General features: G+C 36.2%; 1 protein-coding gene and 2 long non-coding RNA genes across 13 annotated transcripts in view; 2 read left to right on the plus strand and 1 right to left on the minus strand.

The window, feature by feature from the left end:
• LOC125754521 (uncharacterized) overlaps positions 1–8,391 on the plus strand; it is an 80,046-nt gene extending 71,655 nt beyond the window's left edge. Inside the window, exon 3 of the long non-coding RNA XR_007409014.1 lies at positions 5,254–8,391. This is a non-coding gene — a long non-coding RNA (uncharacterized LOC125754521). The remainder of the gene's footprint in view (positions 1–5,253) is intronic.
• LOC112656657 (uncharacterized) overlaps positions 1–20,492 on the minus strand; it is a 33,335-nt gene extending 12,843 nt beyond the window's left edge. The window contains exons 1-5 of one of the 2 annotated variants that reach the window (XR_007409012.1): positions 20,396–20,492; positions 19,676–19,860; positions 19,283–19,459; positions 13,504–13,603; positions 9,203–12,604 (exon numbers count right to left, since the gene is read on the minus strand). This is a non-coding gene — a long non-coding RNA (uncharacterized LOC112656657). Of the gene's footprint in view, positions 1–9,202; positions 12,605–13,503; positions 13,604–19,282; positions 19,460–19,675; positions 19,861–20,395 lie in introns of those variants that run through there. The other variant, XR_007409013.1, reaches the window with a different exon arrangement.
• SPAG16 (sperm associated antigen 16) overlaps positions 1–21,118 on the plus strand; it is a 916,366-nt gene that overhangs the window by 238,567 nt on the left and 656,681 nt on the right. The window lies entirely within an intron of this gene.

Genomic DNA, 21,118 nt, shown 5'->3' on the forward strand with positions numbered 1-21,118 from the left:
GTGTATGTTGATATCTCATTATGTTTTGACACTTCCCTGATAAATGATTTGAGTACTTTTTCATATGCTCTTTGAATATTATTTCCAAATTTTTACTAATTATAGATAATGTGGCCATGGGTATTCTTCTAAGTGTCTTCTTAGTTGGCCTATTACTGAATGTCCACCTAGTTCTGGTTATTAACTTGTAACTGGACCTCCTACAAGTCATGATCCCTAGTCTGTTTAGAAATAAACACATTCCTAGTCCTTGGAGTCATCCATATCCCCAGTAAGAGACAAAGCTTCATCTGCCTTGTAGCCCTACTGTCTTCATTGGAACAGAGACAATGGTGAATCAATTAATCCAGAGAATATGATGGGAATCAGCAGACAAACATAAAGGCAAGAGAAGGTTTTGGTAAAGAAGGACAGAATATTCTCCGGGAAGAAAAATGGCCATGAGCATATTATTATAGCTTTTTTCTTCTTTTTTAAAAACATATTTGATTATTGAAATTTTAATATAACTACATGTACTATACTAGTTAAATATTTGTTTACTTCTTTTTTATGAAGATCTTCTATAAAACAACAACAAAAAACCCTTGAGCCATATTTTTCTCAGTGCTTAAGTAATGAATTAGGCATATGAGTTAACTTTCTAGATTAATATTGGTAGATTCTCTGCACTTGCACCTGTGAAATTTGGAAAGATTCAGTCCATTCAGCATCTGTGTTAGAACACATCAGAATTTTCTCATGCATGGTCTAATTTAATCATCTACTTTTTTATAAAATAGAGAGTGCTATTAGATAATATTATTGTCATTTTATACCTGACAAAGTAATTATTCAAATTGACTTAGCTAGTAAGGGCAGAGCTAGAACACACAGCTGAGTCTACTGGTTTGAAGCCCATTCCTCTGTCCACTGTGAGTCATCTGCTCTATTAGTAAATGGTGTACACTCACATGAATTTTAAAGTCCATCTAAGATACAGTTGGTGTTCTGACCAAGAGGTCTTTGTTTTCTTTTGCTCATGAATTGCAAGGAACACTTACACTTTTCTCGGAAGAAATTTATCAAGTGCAACTTCCTCCAATTTCATGAAGTCATTTAAGTAATTTCCCTTCCATTAAGGCTAATAAGCACCTTTCATCGTTGTTTAATTTTGTACTTTCCAGACCCCAATCCATTTTAATATTTTTTAAAGTACTAAATGTAACTATGGTCCTTTATGATTTTTTCAGTGAGAAGTTATCTCTACTAATTCTTGACACCAGATTCAAATCTATGCCCATCAACTCTTTCTAATTTTGTTTTCTGTGTATGTGTGTGTGTGTGTGTTTGTGTTTGTGTGTGATAGGGAAGTAAGGAGATGGGCTTCATAACTAAGATATTGTGCATTTAAAGAGAAAACATCCGCTAGTAAATAAAAGACAGCTTTTTAAAAGAACAGTTCTTTAAAAGAGTTATGTGTTTTGCCATTTTGCAGAAGTGATAATAAAACTGGTTATTCATTGATCTCAGAGGCTTGGCTACAGCAAAAATCAAGTAAGAGCATGAACATTATTCAGTGAATTCATCCATTCTGAAAATTAAAGCCAGAAAAACCCCAGACCCTTAGAAGCCTCCCAGGAGCCTTTTTGTAGCTATCAGCTTGATTTTCTACATTTGTTCTAAATTACTTGAACAGTGGTTTATATTTACCATCCTAAAACTTTCTCTTGCTTTTGACTAAATTCACTTTAGAGAAATAGTAACCTCTGACTCTATATTCATAAATTTTGTATGTGCCAATTCTTCTGTGCCACTGTTGTCATCTTAGTGTTCAAGGCTTTTGCTTTCTTCCCTGGATGTTTTTAATACATCCTTCTCTATTTACCTATGTGTGACTTTTTAAATTTATTGTGGATACTACATTCTTTAGTTGCTGGCTTAGTTTTCTCACACACCAGAGTGATTAGGCAGTCCCTCTCTTGGACTCCTCAGTGGCAATCTCTTGACTTCCATATCTCACCAAACATCTTTCCAAGTCCTCCAGACAAATTCAGGTTATATTACCTATCACTTAGGGCCCTAAGTCCACTTAGGACGTCGTAACGTCCCCTCTAAGGACATTTTTCCATCGAATCCCACCCCCATCATTTCCTTTTCAGTCCAAACTGAAATCATTAAAAAGTGCAAATCAATCATTTTCTCTCAGACTATCCTAAGAAAATTGAACGTTGCTCTTTAATTTGGCTTTTAATGATAGTGGTAATAGTTGTATTCTGGAGATATGTGGGCATGTGTATTTTTATAGGTTCCAATCCTTTAAACAAAATTTACTTTGCCTATTCAGTCTATTCAATGTAATTACCAAAGTCACAGAGAAAGCAGTCCCCAGTTAATGTTTAGTCAGGTTGGGTCATGGTTGTCTGAGGCTCGTGGCTGGAATTCTTGCTAGTTCCTCTGTCATATCTTGGTGTTATAATGATGACCAGTTTTATTTAAATATTCCTACCACTTATATTTCAAAATGTATTATCTGGTTTGTTTGGGCTTCTTTTTTTCCTATTTTAGTCACAACATTCTTAAACATTTTACTATTAAGTGTCTTTTTGGTTGGGATAAAATAGTCAAGGACATTAAGATGAAAATGAATGAGTATTTATCAATAGCATGTTTTTTACTATATGATTTTATATTAAGTAATCTGTTCTAATGCTATACTCCTGGAAAAATAATGTAATGATTACTACATTGAAGAACAAAAAAAAACTTAAATATCTTGATAAGCTATGTTAGATACAGTGTAAAAGATTTCAGTCCATTTTTATGGCTTTGTTTGGCTTAAATGGAGTGTTCAGTTAATAATACTATGACTTATGTCTTCTATTTTATTTATTTCACAGATAGCTACACCATTAACTACCCCATTTTTCAGGAAATTTGCTATGTAAACTACTAAAAGAATTCCCACGAGAAATCTAATTTCCACTATGAAACACAGTTTTGTAATTTACATATATTCTATTATTACACTAGGTAATGATATGTTGTAACCTATGCAAGTATATAAATGAAACACTAGGTTTTATTTTAGAAATATACAGAGATCTTTTGTTTCATATTCTTACCATTTTACCCTTTTACAGCTGAAACAGGGATTATCTTTTTTCTTCCTTTTTTTTTGCATTTAAAAGGAAGCTTCCCTCCTTTAGTTCACAGAAAGTTACCCATTTTTAATACTGCTTTCTATAATGTTCTCCATAGTCTATATTTTGTATAGGTAGAACACTGAAAACAATGAAATTGTATATAATATATATATATATATACACAAAATTGTATTTGTTTATTGATCTCAAAATTGTGTCCATGCATGTCCATTATACATTCATACATATTAAATACCTACAGCAAAAATACAATGAGGGCTTGAAAATATTGGTAAGTTTTTTCACCTGAACTGTTATGTCTCATTTTTAGTTTAGATATGCTATTTGCCTTTATTTTTCTTAATTAACAAGCATATTAATTAACTGGTAGGTATTTCAATAATTGTTCAGAGGGGAAATATCAAGATTAATATATTTTGTATATAAGGTTTATAAACATCTAATAAATTTGCTCTATTGGAATTTTTCTTTTTTTCCCCACTTAGAATTATTTCCACTCTTAACATTGATTTCTAGATGATTGTCTTCAGCCAAGACACCTCCTCATGATTCCAACTTCTTACTTTACATCATCACTCAGATATCTAAAAGGCATTTCAATTCAATATGGCAGATAGAACTCTCTGTACCTACTTTACTATTTCAGTTAGTTTCCTAACTCCATTCTTCCAGGTACTTGATTCAAAAATCTTAGACTCATTCTTGAATCTTCTCTTCCTTTCATACTGAATATTCTATTAGGGAAACCTATTGGTTTTCCTTCATATTATATCCAGTATCTGACCATTCTTCTCCATCTTCACTTATAGTTCAAGCCTAGATCATGATAATAGATTCCAAACTTGTCTCTCTGTTTATGCCTTTGTTTCTCTTCAATCCCCGCCAGGTATGTTCTCAAAACAATAGCTAGAGCGATCCCATTAAAATATAGTCACATCATTACCCTTCTGCTCACAAAACCCCTTGGCTCTTTATTTTACTTAGAACAAAAGTTGAGATCCTTAATAATCAACAAAATCTTACATGTTATGGAGCCTTGTAATTCTCTGACATCATCTCCTGATAATCTCCTCCTAACTTACTCTACCCCAGGCACTGGTCTTGACTTGCTTTGAATAGACCAGGTAATTTCTTCATTAGAGCCTTTGCAAATTGCCATTCTGCTGCCTAGAATAATCTTCCTTCAAATATCTATATGATATTTTTCCTTTGCCTGCTTTAGGTCTTATCCATATGACAGCTTCTCAATGACACCTTTCATGTCAAATATTATAAATATCCTCTGGTACTTCTCACCTACTTTTCCTATTTCTCTTTAGGTTTTTATTCTCTGCCTCTCTTCTTGAATACATTTTTTATGAAGGCCAGAATTTTTTTCCTTTTTATTTTCACTAATGTTCCCTAGTGTTTGATACATAATAGATGCTCAATAATATCTGGTGGATGTATGAATAGTTTTTGCTATTCCTTTCCCTAAAGGGGGGGAGGAATTTGAATAGGGTGGGAGAGGATTGCTTAGTATAAACAAAGAATGCAAGTACTCAGCTCAAGGTTCTAAAAAGCTACTCTGAGTTACAGCGATCCTCACCTTTCAATCTCTTTTTTTCACAGTGGGTCAAGGAGCAAGAGATCCTTCAGGTTTGAAAACAAGATAGCAACCCACTTTAAAATCCCATTCTTGTGTTTTGTTGAAAGAATATTCTGATTGGCGGGTATGGGAAATAGTGTCTCCAAAACAAGTTTACTCATTGAAAGCTTGTTGGCCAAGGAATCTATGAGATGGAGAGAATATGGATACTGGAATTAAAAACAAAACAAAACAAAACAAAACAAAAACTAGGTCTGGTTTGCTAATGTAAAATTCTCACTATTCACTAGAATTTTTAATGCCCCGCAAAGCATTAAGTTCTTGTAACATCTGGATTTTTATAACAAATTTCAGTGCAAGGGATACAAAGATCATAATAAGATATATGGAATATCTCTTCCTTTTCCATTTTACCCTAAACTAGAAGACAATCAATGATGGGAATCAATAGGCTTCATCAATCTGAAACAGAAAGAGTGGAGGCAATTAACTTAAAATTCTTCTCAATTCAACCTTTAGTGGCTGGCCTATTGGACATGTCTGGTCCTTTCTGTCATCAATCCTCTGGAGGCATCAGAGAATGAATACTCATCACAACAGCCCTGTTATTTTCCTTGAAAACATTGTGCCTGTATGTTGAAATCACAGTATGCAATCTATTTATTGAGTTGGTCACAAAGGAAGAGTCCTAGATAAGTCATTATATAAATTTGACATTATATTTTGAAAAGATTTACTTTTCTTTTATCTATGAAACTTCATTATTATGCTTTTATAAGACATTATGGGTGCATTAAGATATGAAGATTGCTTAATATTGCGATCTCCATGCATAATTTATGCTTAGAGCAAAGAGAACTTTTTTGAACACCTATGGCATAGCTCTTCTTGTAAGATAATACAGTTACAATCCTCATGATTTGCTAGGTGAGAAAAAATCCACCAATAAGAATACCAAAATTGTTATTAGGAGTGAGTGGCATACTAGGATTTTTGAGATTTTGCTCATTGAAACTATCTTTAAAATAAACTTTATTTTGCAAGTGTAGACATGATACTCTAGTAACTTAAATACAAGAAAGGAATAAGTTTAGCTAAATGATTTATTACTACTTAACATTAGAAAATAGTTTGAATTGTGTAAATAGCTGCTTTTACACATTAAAGAGTAACAGAATTAGAGTATAGCTAGAATATAACTAGATACTGGAATATATATTGTTATATGGTTTACAACGTGATTGTTACTTTCTATAATTATTACCATAACTCTGTGAAATTAGTTCCTGTGAAATTAGATTTGCCTTTGAGGAAATCTGAGATCAACCTGGTTAATGCATATTCAAAGCCATACAAGCCGTAAGTGGCAGAGTGAGGATTCAAACTCACATTCTTTAATACCATTTTTAGAGCTCTTTATAAGACACTGAAGGAATATGTAAACTCCCCGATTCTCTGTGTGTGGAAAGAAATATCCTCCAGTAAATTGTTCTGTCTAATTTTACTGCATAATTAAGCAGATTATAGGATAAATTAATGTGTTGGCACAGTTAACTATTTCTTATTTACTTTTCTTTCCCTGTGGAGTCTGCTACTCTGCAGGAGGTCTTTTAAATGGAAACATTCCATTAACTTTCTTAACACAGAGGTGGGAGACAAACACAGCAACTAATACAACGATAATAGCTACCCTTAGGCACCTTAACAAGTTGTCACCTCAAATATTAGCAGTAAATCATGGAAGGAAGGTGACAGTAGGGGGAAGCCAGAAGATAGTCTTGCATATTTTTTTCTCAAAATGTGATCTGCTTCAGAATCCTGAGGATGTTTATTAAACACACAGATTCCTGGGCTCCAGCCTAAACTACTGAATCCGAATTTCACAGCTGGGTCCCAAGCCTGTCAGTTCTAAAAGCCCCCTACATGATTTTTTTTTTCCATCCAGGCACATTAAATATTAAGACTGATATCTAGTTCATTCTGAGTCAACAGACTTCAGATAGTACCCTTTCTCTGCATGTAGGGTATTCTGGCTAATTTAAACACGAATTTACTGAAAGATTTCAAAAGTTTATTGAAGCAGAAGAAGCAGTACCAGGAGAAAGAAGGAACAGTTAATCCTTGGGGTCTAGGAAGAGCAAACCACAACATGAACAATCTGTTCAGGGCATTGTAGCCCGAAAGCCTTTCAGGATTACAACAGTGCAGAGCTAGCCTCTTATCTAATGGGTATCTGGCCCCCCAGACCACGCTGGATCCAGTGGGGAAAAGACCATTCCAGTAAGGAATCTGGATGCTATTAGAAAGGAGAGTTAATGCTGAGAGCAGTCTAAACATAACTGCCCTCTGTATAGTACATACAAGTTTAGTTTCATTACTGATGCCTGATATGCATTCTGCAGGCAGCCCCAGTAAGATCTAGCTGGAAGGGGCCTCCACTTATAGAAACAATAGAAAACAGTTTAATAGAAAACAGTTTAATTACTAGCTATGAACTCTCAGGCCATCAGTGAGTGCTGGAGCTTTGAAAGGTCTCAGTCCAGCCTACCTCAGCCCTTTGGTGGTCTTTTATAGCCTCAAAGCTTTCCTTGTGGACACTAATCATTCCCTTACCCTCACTACAAGAGAGCCTATCAAGTTCTAGGTGATAGCTCCCAAGTTTGATTAATTCAGTAAGATTTTGCCGTGAAAATATAGAAAAAATAAATTACTTTTATGGAATAGTACTCACTTTAGTTACTGATTGAAGCTTAATTATTCATATAACCATAATCCCCATGCCATCAGGGTTCCATTGTGTGCCTGCTGCCTTACCATTCCTTCTACCTAGAATACTCCTCCTCCGGATCATCATATTTTGGGGTCCCTATCAGCATTCATATTTTAGGTCAAGAAGCCCTTTCCAACCATCAAATCTCCATAAGCTGCTCCTACCTTCCACCATGCTTTCCCTGACTCATCATTCACTGGTCCTGCGTTTCTTTCATAGCACTCATAATTATTTCAGATCATTTATTAGCAAATTGGTTTTACCCGTCTAGTATGATTAGAACATTAACCACCCCCCTCCTTGCTGCATATATATACCCAAATAAAATGGAAAGTATTTGCCTTTGTTTTGGCATGCCTGAGACTGCATCTTATTTTGAGTAGGATGTCATGAATTTATACTTCTTACTTGAATTCATAGTTCTCATAACGCTACTCTCCTTAGCAAGGGACATGGAAAGCTCTTCTTTTTCATCCTGTCTTTAAAGCTCTTCTTTTCCATCCTTTTAACATTTCACCATCAACCCTGTACTTTAAACACATCACTATGATTTAGAGTTTGTGGAATATGCCAGCTATCCCATTTTCTACGAAGATTTCTGTGTTCTTTGCCTTCACAAAGAGTTCAGTTTAAAGGGAGAGAGAAAAAGAAAGAGGGAGAGTGAAGCTGACTGGATTGGGTGGCTAGACAGTTCATGATTTGTCTCTCTTATTTTCGTTTCATGGCTAAATTTTCTCCCTAGACTTCTTTGTCTTTCTCTAGCAAGAGTTTAATTGGGTATTACAACAGTAAAGCAAAATGTAAGTCAGTTTCACCATAAGTCATGAATGTTTAAATTTTAGGCAATGATTAGTAAAGATGAGAGAAGTTAGATCTGAAACATATACTATGTTGATTAAAGTAGTGTTTGCACTTTTATTGTCAAATATAATTATGTTTTATATAATGAGATAATATATATAAAATTAGATTATATGAATGTATAAATTATATTTAATTAAATATGTCATATATTTTAGTATACTTAATATGATATAATTTTATTTTATTTTACTCTTGCTTATGACAGGACTATTAGACCTTACAGATAAATTCCACTGCCTATGAAATTGAGACAACCAGGGTTTTTCCATTCAAACACATGTAGTCCTTCAAGGGACTCTGTAAACCCCTTCTTAACTATTTGGACAATTTAAAAATGTCACTCTCTGTTGATTTACACCAAGTTTGATTTATCTTTTTTTAAAAATTGCAAACTAATGTTATTATTTACCTCTAATATTTAAAATTTTTTTTATTTATTCATGAGAGACAGAGAGAGAGAGGCAGAGACACAGGCAGAGGGAGAAGCAGGCTCCATGCAGGGAGCCTGACGTGGGACTTTATCCCGGGTCTCCGGGTTCACACCCTGGGCTGAAGACGGCGCTAACTGCTGAGCCACCCGGGCTGCCCCAATTTACCTCTAATGTTATAGGAAAAGCTAGTAAAGCTTGTTTAGCTAACTTTATTGAAATATAATTTGACGAAAAGTTGCAATTTTTTTGTACTGTACCAATTTTAATCTTTTATTTTTTTTATAATTATTTTTTTATTGGAGTTCATTTTGCCAACATATAGCATAACACCCAGTGCTCATCCTGTCAAGTGCCCCCCTCAGTGCCCGTCACCCAGTCACCCCCCACCCCCACCTGCCTCCCTTTCCACTACCCCTTGTTTGTTTTCCCAGAGTTAGGAATCTCTCATGTTCTGACTCCCTCACTGATATTTCCCACTCATTTTCTCTCCTTTCCCCTTTATTCCCTTTCCCTATTTTTTATATTCCCCAAATTAATGAGACCATACAATGTTTGTCCTTCTCTGATGGGCTTACTTCACTCAGCATAATACCCTCGAGTTCCATCCACGTTGAAGCAAAATGGTGGGTATTTGTCGTTTCTAATGGCTGAGGAGTATTCCATTGTATACATAGACCACAGCTTCTTTATCCATTCATCTTTCGATGGACACGGAGGCTCCTTCCACTCTGGCTATTGTGGACATTGCTGCTATAAACATTGGGGTGCAGGTTGTCCTGCCATTTTACTGCATCTGTGTCTTTGGGGTAAATCCCCAGCAGTGCAATTGCTGGGTCATAGGTCAGGTCTATTTTTAACTCTTTGAAGAACCTCCACACAGTTTTCCAGAGTGGTTGCACCAGTTCCCATTCCCACCAACAGTGCAAGAGGGTTCCCCTTTCTCGACATCCTCTCCAACATTTGCTGTTTCCTGTCTTGTTAATTTTCCCCATTCTCACTGGTGTGAGGTGGTATCTCATTGTGGTTTTGATTTGTATTTCCCTGATGGCAAGTGATTTGGAGCATTTTCTCATGTGCTTCTTGTTTTTTCTCTTGTTGATATGATCTATCACACTGATTGCTTTACGAGTGTTGGACCATCTTTGCATCCCGGGAATCAATCCCACTTGGTCATGCTGAATAATCTTAATGTACTGTTCGATCCAATTGGCTAGTTATCTTGTTGAGAATTTTTGCATCTGTGTTCATCAGGGATATTGGTCTATAATTCTCCTTTTTGGTGGGGTCTTTGGTTTTGGAATTAAGGTGATGCTGGCCTCATAGAACGAGTTTGGAAGTATTCCCTCCCTTTCTATCTTTCGGAACAGCTTTAGTAGAATAGGTATTGTTTCTTTTTTAAACATTTGATAGAATTCCCCTGGGAAGCCATCTGGCCCTGGACTTTTGTGTCTTGGGAGGTTTTCGATGACTGCTTCAGTTTCTTCCCTGGTTATTGGCCTGTTCAGGTTTTCTATTTCTTCCTGTTCCAGTTTTGGTAGTTTGTGGTTTTCCAGAAATGCATCCATTTTTTCTAGATTGCCTAATTTATTGGCGTATAGCTGTTCATAATATGTTTTTAAAATCATTTGTTTTTCCTTGGTATTGGTGGTGATCTCTCCTTTTTTATTCGCGATTTTATTAATTTGAGTCTTTTCTCTTTTGTTTTTAATAAAGCTGGCTAATGGTTTATCAATCTTATTAATTCTTTCAAAAAACCAATTCCTGGTTTTGCATATCTGTTCCACAGTTCTTCTGGTCTCTATTTCATTTAGTTCTGCTTGAATCTTTATTACCTCTCTTCTTCTGCTAGGTGTAGGTTTTATTTGCTGTTCTTTCTCCAGTTCCTTTAGGTGCATGGTTAGCTTTTGTATTTGAGTTTTTTCAAGTTTTTTGAGGGATGCTTGTATTGCGATGTATTTCCCTCTCAGGACTGCTTTTGCTGTATCCCAAAGATTTTGAATGTTGTATCTTCATTCTCATTAGTTTCCATGAATCTTTTTAATTCTTCTCTAATTTCTTGTTGACCCTTTCATCTTTTAGCAGGATGGTCTTTAATCTCCACGTGTTTGAGTTTCTTCCAAATTTCTTCTTGTGATTGAGTTCTAGTTTCAATGCATTATGGTCTGAAAATAAGCAGGAGATAATCCCAATCTTTTGGTATTGGTTGAGACCTGATTTGTAACCCAGTATGTGGTCTATTCTGGAGGAGGTTCTGTGTGCACTTGAGAAGAATGTGTATTCAGTTGCATTTGGATGTAAAGTTCTGTAAATATCTGTGAAATCCATCTGGTCCAGTGTATCATTTAATGCTCTTGTTTCTTTGGAGATGATGTGCTTAGAAAATCTGTCATTTGCAGAAAGTGCCATATTGAAGTATCCCAGTATAAGTGTATTATTATCTAAGTATGTCTTTACTTTGGTTATTAATTGATTGATATACTTGGCAGCTCCCACATTAGGGGCATAAATATTAATTATTGTTAGGTCCTCTTGTTGGATAAATCCTTTAACTATGATATAGTGTCCCTCTTCATCTCTTACTACAGTCTTTGAGATAGACTTTATCTGATATGATGATTCCTACCCCTGCTTTCTTTTGAGGACAATTTGAATGGTTATTGGTTCTCCAACCTTTTATTTTCAGGCTGTAGGTATCCTTAGGTCTAAAATGAGTCTCTTGTAGACAGCAAATAGATGGGTCCTCCTTTTTTATCCAGCCTGAAACCCTGCGCCTTTTGATGGGGTCATTAAGCCCATTCATGTTCAGAGTTACTATTGAAAGATATGAATTTAGTGTCATCATAATACCTATTCAGTCCCTGTTTTTGTGGATTGTTTCTTTGGAGTTCATCTTTCTTTTACAGAGTCCCCCTTATATTTCTTGCAGAGCTAGTTTGGTGGTCACATATTCTTTCAGTTTCTGCCTATCTTGGAAGCTCTTTATCTCTCCTTCTATTCTGAATGAGAGCCTTTCTGGATAGAGTATTCTTGGCTGCATGTTCTTCTCATTTAGGACCCTGAATATATCCTGCCAGCCCTTTCTGGCCTGCCAGGTCTCTGTGGAGAGGTCTGCTGTTAATCTAATACTTCTCCCCATATAAGTTAGGAATCTCTTGTCTCTTGCTGCTTTAAAGATCTTCTCTTTATCTTTGGAATTTGCAAGTTTCACTATTAAATGTCGGGGTGTTGAACGGTTTTTATTGATTTTTAGGGGGGAATATATCTCCTGGATATGAATGCCTGTTTCCCTCCCAAGTTAGGGAAGTTCTTAGCTATGGTTCAAATATGCTTTCTGGCCTTCTGGCCCTCTCAGCGCCCTCTGGAATCCCAATTAAATGTAGATTTTTCCTTCTGAGGCTGTCATTTATTTCTGTTAACTTTTCCTCATGATCTTTTAATTATTTTTCTCTTTTTTCCTCAGCTTTCTTCCTTGCCATCAACTTGTCTTCTATGTCACTCACATTTTCTTCTACCTCATTAACCCTCGGCGGTAGGATCTCCAATTTGGATTGCATCTCATTTAATTGATTTTTAATTTTGGCTTGATTAGATCTAAATTCTGCAGTCATGAAGTCTCTTGAATCCTTTATGCTTTTTTTCTAGAGCCACCAGGAGCTTTATAATTGTGTTTCTGAATTGGCTTTCTGACATTGAATTGTAATCCAAATTCTGTAACTCTGTGGCAGAGAGTACTGTTTCTGATTCTTTTGTGGTGAGTTCTTTCTAATTATTTTGCTCAGTGCAGAGTGGCTAAAAACAAGTTGTACTGGAAAAAGGAAGAAAACAAATAGAAAAAAAAAAAAACAGAAAAAAAGAAAAAACAAAAAGTAAACAAAAAACAAGGAGGAGTAACCTCTGGTTCTATATACTGTAAATCCCTAGACTTCCCCTGGAGCTTTCCAGTGCTGCTGGGTCCAGAACTTGCTCTTCCCCTGTCCTTCCAGCTGGTCTCTGGGGGAGGGGCTGCTGTGCTGATTCTCAAGTGTGTTCTCCTGGGGCGCTGCCCCACCCCCCACCAGGTACCCAGCTCAGTGGGAGCTGTTTATCCTGTGAGGACCCTGTTACCTGGTGGCCGCTCAGTCCCAGGCACAGGGTAACACCAGGAGGAACAACCCCAGGCGGCGGCCAGCCCTCCAGCCCTGGAGTCAGCCCCGCCCGCACCACGCAGCTCCCAGTCCGCAGGGGCCTGGATGCTCGGGGTCTGGGGGCGCTGACCTGCACAGCTGGGGGGCGCCCAGAGGCAGGAGCGTCCTCGCTGTCCTGTGCCCTCCCGGCCTCTGCCAGCCCCGGGGGAGAGCAGGATCCTGGGCTCCAGGACCACGCAGCCCCTCCGGGAGCCGCCGCCCAGCTGCTCCCGCCCACCAGGTGCGCTGCAGCCCTGCCGGGAGCTGGGCCCGCGGAGTGTGGCGCGCTCTCCCCCCCGGGCACCTCCTCTGTCCATGACCCCGGGAGCCTGGGGCTCCACCGCCCCTCCTGGGATCCTGCCCAAGTTCCCTGCAGCTCCTTTCTGTCCGGGACGATTGTTAAAGTTCCCGCTCCCCCAGCCCGGGCTCTCCTGTCCTGGGGGCTCTCGCTGCGCGGCCTCAGCCCAGCTCCCCACGGCCCCTCCCCCACTGGATTATTTATTTATTTATTTATTTATTTATTATTTTTCCATCCTCCCACCTTGTTAGAAGCACGAGCTCTTCTCTCCGTAGAGTTCCAGCTGTTCTCTCTTTAAATCTCACGCCGAATTTGTAGGTTTTCAGGATGATTTGAAAGTTATCTGGGTAAGTTGGTGGGGACAGGTGACTTGGGGACCCTACTCCTCCGCCACCTTGCCCCGCCCCCCCCAAAGTTGCAATTTTGATAGTAAAAAGATTTTAGATTTCATTAGTTATTCTAAAAAAATGAATTAATGATCAATATTAAATTGATCTTCGTTTGTGAATCAGTGAGTTCTGACCATGAATGATCATAGATTTCCAGTGGAAATATTATAATAATAGTGTTATTTTTAAAAATTTTACTATAAATATTTTATGATCCTATGCATTTATAAAGTTTGGGAGAGAGATCAATGAATATAGTTGAAGTGGGCTTAATTATCCTTAGATTTCTAATTGCTGACATAACCAATATTTAAAATTTAATTATCAATTTGGAATGATTATATCATCTAATTTTAATTATTACATTTTTAGCATAAATTCTAATTTTCTCAGTACTATAAAATATATTATCATTTGTAGCATAAATTCTAATTTTCTCAGTACTATAAAATATATTATCATTTATCTTCTACATGTATTAATGTTCTTGGGAGTGAAAATATTCATATACAAAATACTTCCGTTTATGGGATTAGAACCCGTAGAGAAAATAGAATACTATGACATTTTCTATCATAAAGAAACACACATATTAAAATGAAAGTAATTATAATCAGGAGAAATAAGACTGAGGACATTTGGGGATAATTATGAGTTAACTTTAATAATAATAAAATGAGTTAACTTGATCCATTTAAAATATAAATGTTCATGTGTCATATATGTGTGTATTGGTGTATTTGATTCATAAGGTATATTTTTACTAACTAGCAATATTCTAATATTTCAAGAAGAGCTTTATTTGTATATTTAAGTCATTGAAGTTACAGAAAGACCCTATAGGATCATATACCCTTAGAGTTTACTATCTATTTTGGCAACTACATCACCCTATGTAAAGATAAAAAATGAGGCAAATAATATTCTTCATAAATAAAGCAAAATATTATATATAATGTCAATCTATTTTTAGAAAGAATGTGTTTTGTTATTAGAAAAGGCTACTCTTTGACTAGTTTGAAAAACTTTATGATAGATGGATGATTTTTAATGGGCATAGAAAATCATTCAGTATCAGCAGGCATGGAAACATATTGATGGATGTGACTTTCAAGAAAGTTGATAGAGAGAGATAATAAAGTAAATAAAAATGATCCAGGAGACTGAGGGACTATGAATATGACCAGAGAGGATTCATTGTGTACAGAACAGTGAGGTCTATTTGAAAAGATAATTTAGGATAGATTGTAGGGGATTCTGAAGAGTTAAAGTACTAGAATTGTATATCAATGGTGGGTCTTTTTTCAGTCTTTGAGAGACTGCTTGGAGAGAAAAATTGGATATATTTGTTTTCAACGTATGTCTACAGATCGACCTCCTGATAAAATTATCTGGGGAGTTGCTAAAAATGCATATTCGAAGTCCTAAACCCCAGGCTTCCTATTCATTAAGACTCAGAGAGATCCAGGTCTCTGCATTTTTAGTTAGATCTCCTATATCTTATTTCATGATGAAGTCCCAGAACCACTGGAAGAGCAATCATAGCCAGTGGAGTTCTACTTTGGGGTTACTAGAGACTCACTATCTCATGCCCCTTTCCAGGGCTTGTCTTCAAATGCAAAATGTCTCAAACATCCTAACTCAACGATATACTTGAACAATAGAAGATTTTTCTATACTAAATCTGAAATAATCAGAAATTGTGATTCTCTTCCAACCTGTGTTCAGCGCCAAGGCCCCCAGAGAACATCACCTTTATTAAATTGTCACCATATTAGTCAGGACTTTCTTGATCACATTAAATAGAATCCACGGAATATGCCAACTCAGCAATTCCATTTCTGTTACTATGGTAGAAGAAAAGTTACTTTTTATGAACAAGTTAGTATTTTCACTGGGGATTTTGTTTTTAGGGGTTTTTTAATTTGCATTTTTAAAGAAGTATAAGTTTAAAGCAACATTTAAGAAAAGAAATGCAGTTCCATACCTTTAACTGTTGATAATTCCTTTGGAATTATTTGTTTAATGCCATGTGTTAGTCAGGCATGTGTGGAGTGAATGTGAAGGAAAATGAAGCCTTCAATTTTTTGATCAAGAATCTGTAAATCTTTCTCTTTTTTACCCCTTTGAAAATTCAAATCAGTGCCTCTTGGTATTTACCAAAAGGAATTGAAAACATATGTCCACATAAAAACCTACACTACACATGGATGTTTATAGCAGCTTTATTCATAACTACCAAAACTTGGAAGCAACTCAGATATCCTTCAGTAGGGTGAATAGATTAGCAGATTAATTATTAATGGATTAATAAAAGTACTATCAAGCCATGAAAAGACCCGGAGGAACCTTAAATGTGTATTGTTAAGTGAAAGAAGCCAATCTGAAAAGGCTATGTACGATATGATTCCAACTATGAAGACATTATAGACCATGCAGAACTATGGGAAGAGTAAAAAAAATCAGTGGTTGCCTGAGTTTGGGAAGCAGGATTGGGAAAGAGATGAATACATGGAGCACATAGGATTTTTAGGGCAGTATCTAAAGGTGTATACATATATTTGTCCAAAGGCATAGAATGTACAACACCAAGAGTGAACTGTAATGTAAACTATAGACTTAGTTGATGATTGACCATTGATTATGATGTCTCAATGTAGGTTTATCAATTGCAACAAATGTGGCACTCTGGTGGGAGATTGGAGAAGGCTATGTACATTAGGGGACAGGGCGTATAGGAAAATCTCTGCACCTCCTCTTAATTTTGAGTTTAAATTGCTCAAAAAAAATCTTTAAAAAATTAAACCATTTTCATGAAAATACAAGATTTTCATATCTTGTATTTGCTAGATGTTAATATTTTGTATTCAGAGTTTCTGTACCCTGTGACTGATGAATCTAAGTGTGTGGAAGTTGTCATGGAAAGGTAAATGCTGAATTTGTTTCCTCTATGAATTGATTATTCATGTAAAATCAGTTTTATTGCTACTTTATTGATATTTAAGGCATAAACCCATCTAAGCTGTTCTTGCTTAGAACATTTCTGACACCAAACGTGGTTTTGTTTTGTTTTGTTTTGTTTTGTTTTTGTCGTTGTTTTTCATACCAGTAACCAGTTCTCCAACTCTGGACACTCTGGTTGTCCTAAATTCAACTCTGTTTTGACCCTAAGTACCCAGAGATAGCGCTGACCCCACAGGATAAGGTCTGAGTCTCACAAGACTGCCCCCACTCAGATGCCAGTCATAAGTCCCATATTGCCACTTGTAGTTCTGACCAATTGGATGTAAATTCAAGGGATTCTTAGAATTTCCTCTTCAGATTTGATAATTTGTTAGAACAACTCTCAGAACTCAAGAAAGTGCTTTACTTACTATTGCTATTACTTACTATTATGATATATATTATAAAGGACACAATTCAAGAGCAGCTAAATGGAAGAGATGAATGGGGCACAGTATGTGGGGAAGACCCATGGAGCTTCCACATCCACTTCAGGTGTGCCTCCCTTCCACTGCCTTGATATGTTCATCCATCCAGAAGCTCTCTGAACCCAATCAGTTAGAGGTTTTTAAGGAGTTTTTATTATATAGGCACAATTCATTAATTCATTGGCCATTAGTAATTAACTCAGCCTCTAGCCCCTTTGCCTCTCCCAAGAGATCTAAGTAAGACTAAATGTTCTAATCCCCAATCATGCCTTGGTCTTTCTGGTAACCAGCATTCATCCTAAATCTATCTAGGGGCCCCCAGACACCAGTCATCTCGTTAGCATACAAAAGACACACATTACTCTGGAGATTCCAAGAGTTTTAGGGACTGTGTAACAGGAAGCTAGGACAAAAACCAAATAGGTGTTTTTTATTGTGTTAAACCTGCCACTTACATTTTTTTTAGAGAAAAAAAGATGAAATGCCTCCTGGTTTCTCATGTATATGAAATTTTTTCACTATACTGTCACTAAATTGAAAGTAAAATTTTATGGTTTTGCCTGAACTGTGAGTGTTTATACTTCCCTTGAAACAGATAAAATAAAAATAGACAAGTAACATATTAGATGACTCTGGAAAATATTCATGAAACATTTACCTTTAGGCTTATCTGGTGTAGTCAGGGTTTCTTATTAGTATTCTACTTTTATATGACATGCCCATTTTATATCAGGCTCTTTGTTCCACGGTCTAAATCTAAAGAAATGGTAGCTTTCTACCGAGCAATTAAACTAGTCTTTCTTCTATGGAAATGTGCATTTATTTGATCTACTTTGATAAATAATAATTTAAATGGATGAAGAGGCAGACTGTTCTAGTAATAAATATTAACTAGTAGTAGTTTAGACACTTTTCAAAGCTATACTAATGCACAACTTAATAATATTTAAAAGCAAAAGTCATAAAAAGATGTAGTCATAACAAGACATACTAGAATAAACATCAATAAATCTGCCCCTCTTCCAATCTTAACCTGTCTCTCAATAATCCAGATTCTGTAATAGTAAATATACTCTCAAAGGTGAAACTTAGGCATTTATCAGTCTTCCTACTAGAACATTATACAGTACTATTCCTTTATTGTACATATTTAACAATGTAATAAATTAATTAAATTGAAAGTTAAATTTATTAGATTAATCCTTTATTGTACATATTTAACAATGTAATAAATTAATAAAATTAAAAGGTAGTTTATTAGATTAATTACATGAGGCTGAATTAGTAATTATATAAAACATGGTATAATATTTACACCAATTTAAGAAAAATGATTTTTCTGTATCTTTAATTTTTTTAATATGTCTGAAAACCTTGTAGAATTTACAAGAGGAAATATATCTGCTTTCTGGGTTTTGATTATCAGTATTCTAAATTACAAATGTTTGTACTTGAACAAATTATATTATGGTAATTTTTTCCTTTAAAAGGAGAATATCAATAGTTGAAGAATAATTCAGGCTATTTATCATCATTAAAAAAAATAAAATAACAAGAAATCCCATTTAGGAGACACATTAATCTCCCGTGTAACTCTAGAAGCAAGCAGAATTTTTAAAAAGCATCTTCAAAAATTATATGGAATATACGTCTTCTGTTCTCTAAGAATATATCTCTAACATTCTTCTAAAAAGAAGAACTTAGGCTAAGGCAGTGCTAGATGCTGATGCTTCAGGAAGTGATAAAAAATAAAAATTTTGTTGAAGTTTCCTTTCTAGTGCCTTGAAAGACCGAAAAATATAGGTAGGGGTATAGTTAATTGCGATGATAAAAATTATGTCCTCCTTTGGCACTGTTATGTTAGAACACAAATTGCCAAGTGACAGAGCTGGGATTTGAATCCAGGTTTGTCTGAATCAAGTCCCTGACACATCTGACCACAATACCTTGATATAATAGCCCCCTCTTATCTGCAACAGATATGTGCCAAGACCCCCATTGGATGGCTGAAGCCACAGATGGTACTGAACCCTGTACATATAATGTATTTTTTCTTATAAAATACGTGCCTTTGATAAAGTTTAATTTATAAATTAGGGATAGTACAAGACTAACAACAGTAACTAATAAAATGGAACAACTGTTACAATATACTGTAATGAAAGTCATGTGAACGTGTCCTTCTCAAAATACTGTACTCACCTTCTTGTGATGATGTGAGATGCTCAAATGCCTACGTGACAGGATGAAGTGAGGTAAAGGATGCAGGTATTGTGACATTGCATTAAGCTACTCCTGACCCAAGGATATGTCAGAAGGAGGATCATCTTCTTCTGGGCTTCAGCTGCCAGTGGATAACTGAAACCCTGGAAAGGCAACCTGTGGAGAAGAGGGAGCTACACTATATGGCTTAAGAAGGTATTTTGTTTGCCAGATGGGTCCAAAGCCCTATCCCATTCTTCCCAGCTGCATGATTATGGACAAGTTAATTAAACCCTGTCTTAGTTTTTTAGCTCTAAATGAAGATAATAATAATAATAATGCTTACAAGTTTGTTGTGACAATTAAATGAATTAGTACATTTGAAACACTCACAGTTGTCAATGAATCATAAAAAGTGCTCAAGTGGGATCCCTGGGTGGCGCAGCGGTTTGGCGCCTGCCTTTGGCCCAGGGCGCGATCCTGGAGATCCGGGATCAAATCCCACGTCGGGCTCCCGGTGCATGGAGCCTGCTTCTCCCTCTTCCTGTGTCTCTGCCTTTCTCTCTCTCTCTCTGTGACTATCATAAATAAATAAAAATTAAAAAAAAAAAAAAAGTGCTCAAGTAATGTAGCAAGTCCTTGAATATAGTTAGCTAGGAGTATGTTTGCAATCAATCATAGAATGCTTTCTGGGAATTAATATTGTTCGTATTATATACTCCATTTTTAAAAAATGCATTTATTGCCACTTGAGTACAATTTCAAGAGGGTTCATTTTTGGTTTTGTTTTTTGCACTCGTTTCTGAACGTTTTGCCATTTGAGAAACTAGTGAGTACAAGTTTCTGGTTTATAAGTAAGTTTGGGGGATCCCTGGGTGGCTCAGTAGTTTAGCGCCTGCCTTCTGCCCAGGGTATGATTGGCGTCCCGGGATCGAGTTCTGCATCAGGCTCCTTACAGGGAGCCTACTTCTCCCTCTGCCTGTGTCTCTGCCTCTCTCTCTCTCTCTCTCTCTCTCTGTGTGTCTCTCATGAATAAATAAAATCTTAAAAAAAAAAAATAAGTAAGTTTGGCTCTTTTGTTCCCAGAACAGTGCAGATTGTTCCAATTTGAACCTTGGCACTTGTTGTTGCTTTGCTGGTAGTATTCACTCTGGATTTTCATAAAGTCATCTCTCTCTCTCATCGTTCAGTTCTCTGCTTCATGTCCCCTCTTTAGCATCCAATCTGACATTCTACTATCACTATAGCAACCTCTCTTGTCATCACTCTATTCCATTGCTGTGTTTTAGTTTCCTCTATTGTTTACTCTAAATACCATTCTTATTTATTTGTTTCTTTATTACCTCTTTATCACCTCATTTCCCTGCTTGAATGTAGGCTCCTTGAGGGCAGGGATCATGTCCTAGGTAGTCCATTCATTTACCTACGTTACCTCCAGGTCAGCTGGCTCTTGAGGAGTAAGGCAGTGCCGGGGAAAACATACTCTGCTCTTTAGTGCTCGTTTAAAACTTTATTGTATAGGAAAACATATTTTGGAGGTTTCTGAATAGTTTGTAGTTTTATCCATTTTTCTAGATATTCTTTATTTTATTGTCACTTTTTAACAAGTGTTAAAGCTAGGTGTCTGAGATCATTTTGCTTCTGGTAAAACTATAGAATTACTTTTATTGAATGGTGTTTTCATATTATGTCCTAGCCCACATGGAGGCATGCTATAAGAAACAGACTCATAAAATTTACCATTACTACTTCAGAAATGGTGTAATTGAGGATTTGACTTTGTTCTCAATATCAGTTAGTCCTTGAAAACAGAAACAAAGTACTTAAAACATAGAG

Source organism: Canis lupus, chromosome 37 (genome assembly GCF_003254725.2).
Source record: "Canis lupus dingo isolate Sandy chromosome 37, ASM325472v2, whole genome shotgun sequence".
Classification (NCBI taxonomy): domain Eukaryota; kingdom Metazoa; phylum Chordata; class Mammalia; order Carnivora; family Canidae; genus Canis; species Canis lupus.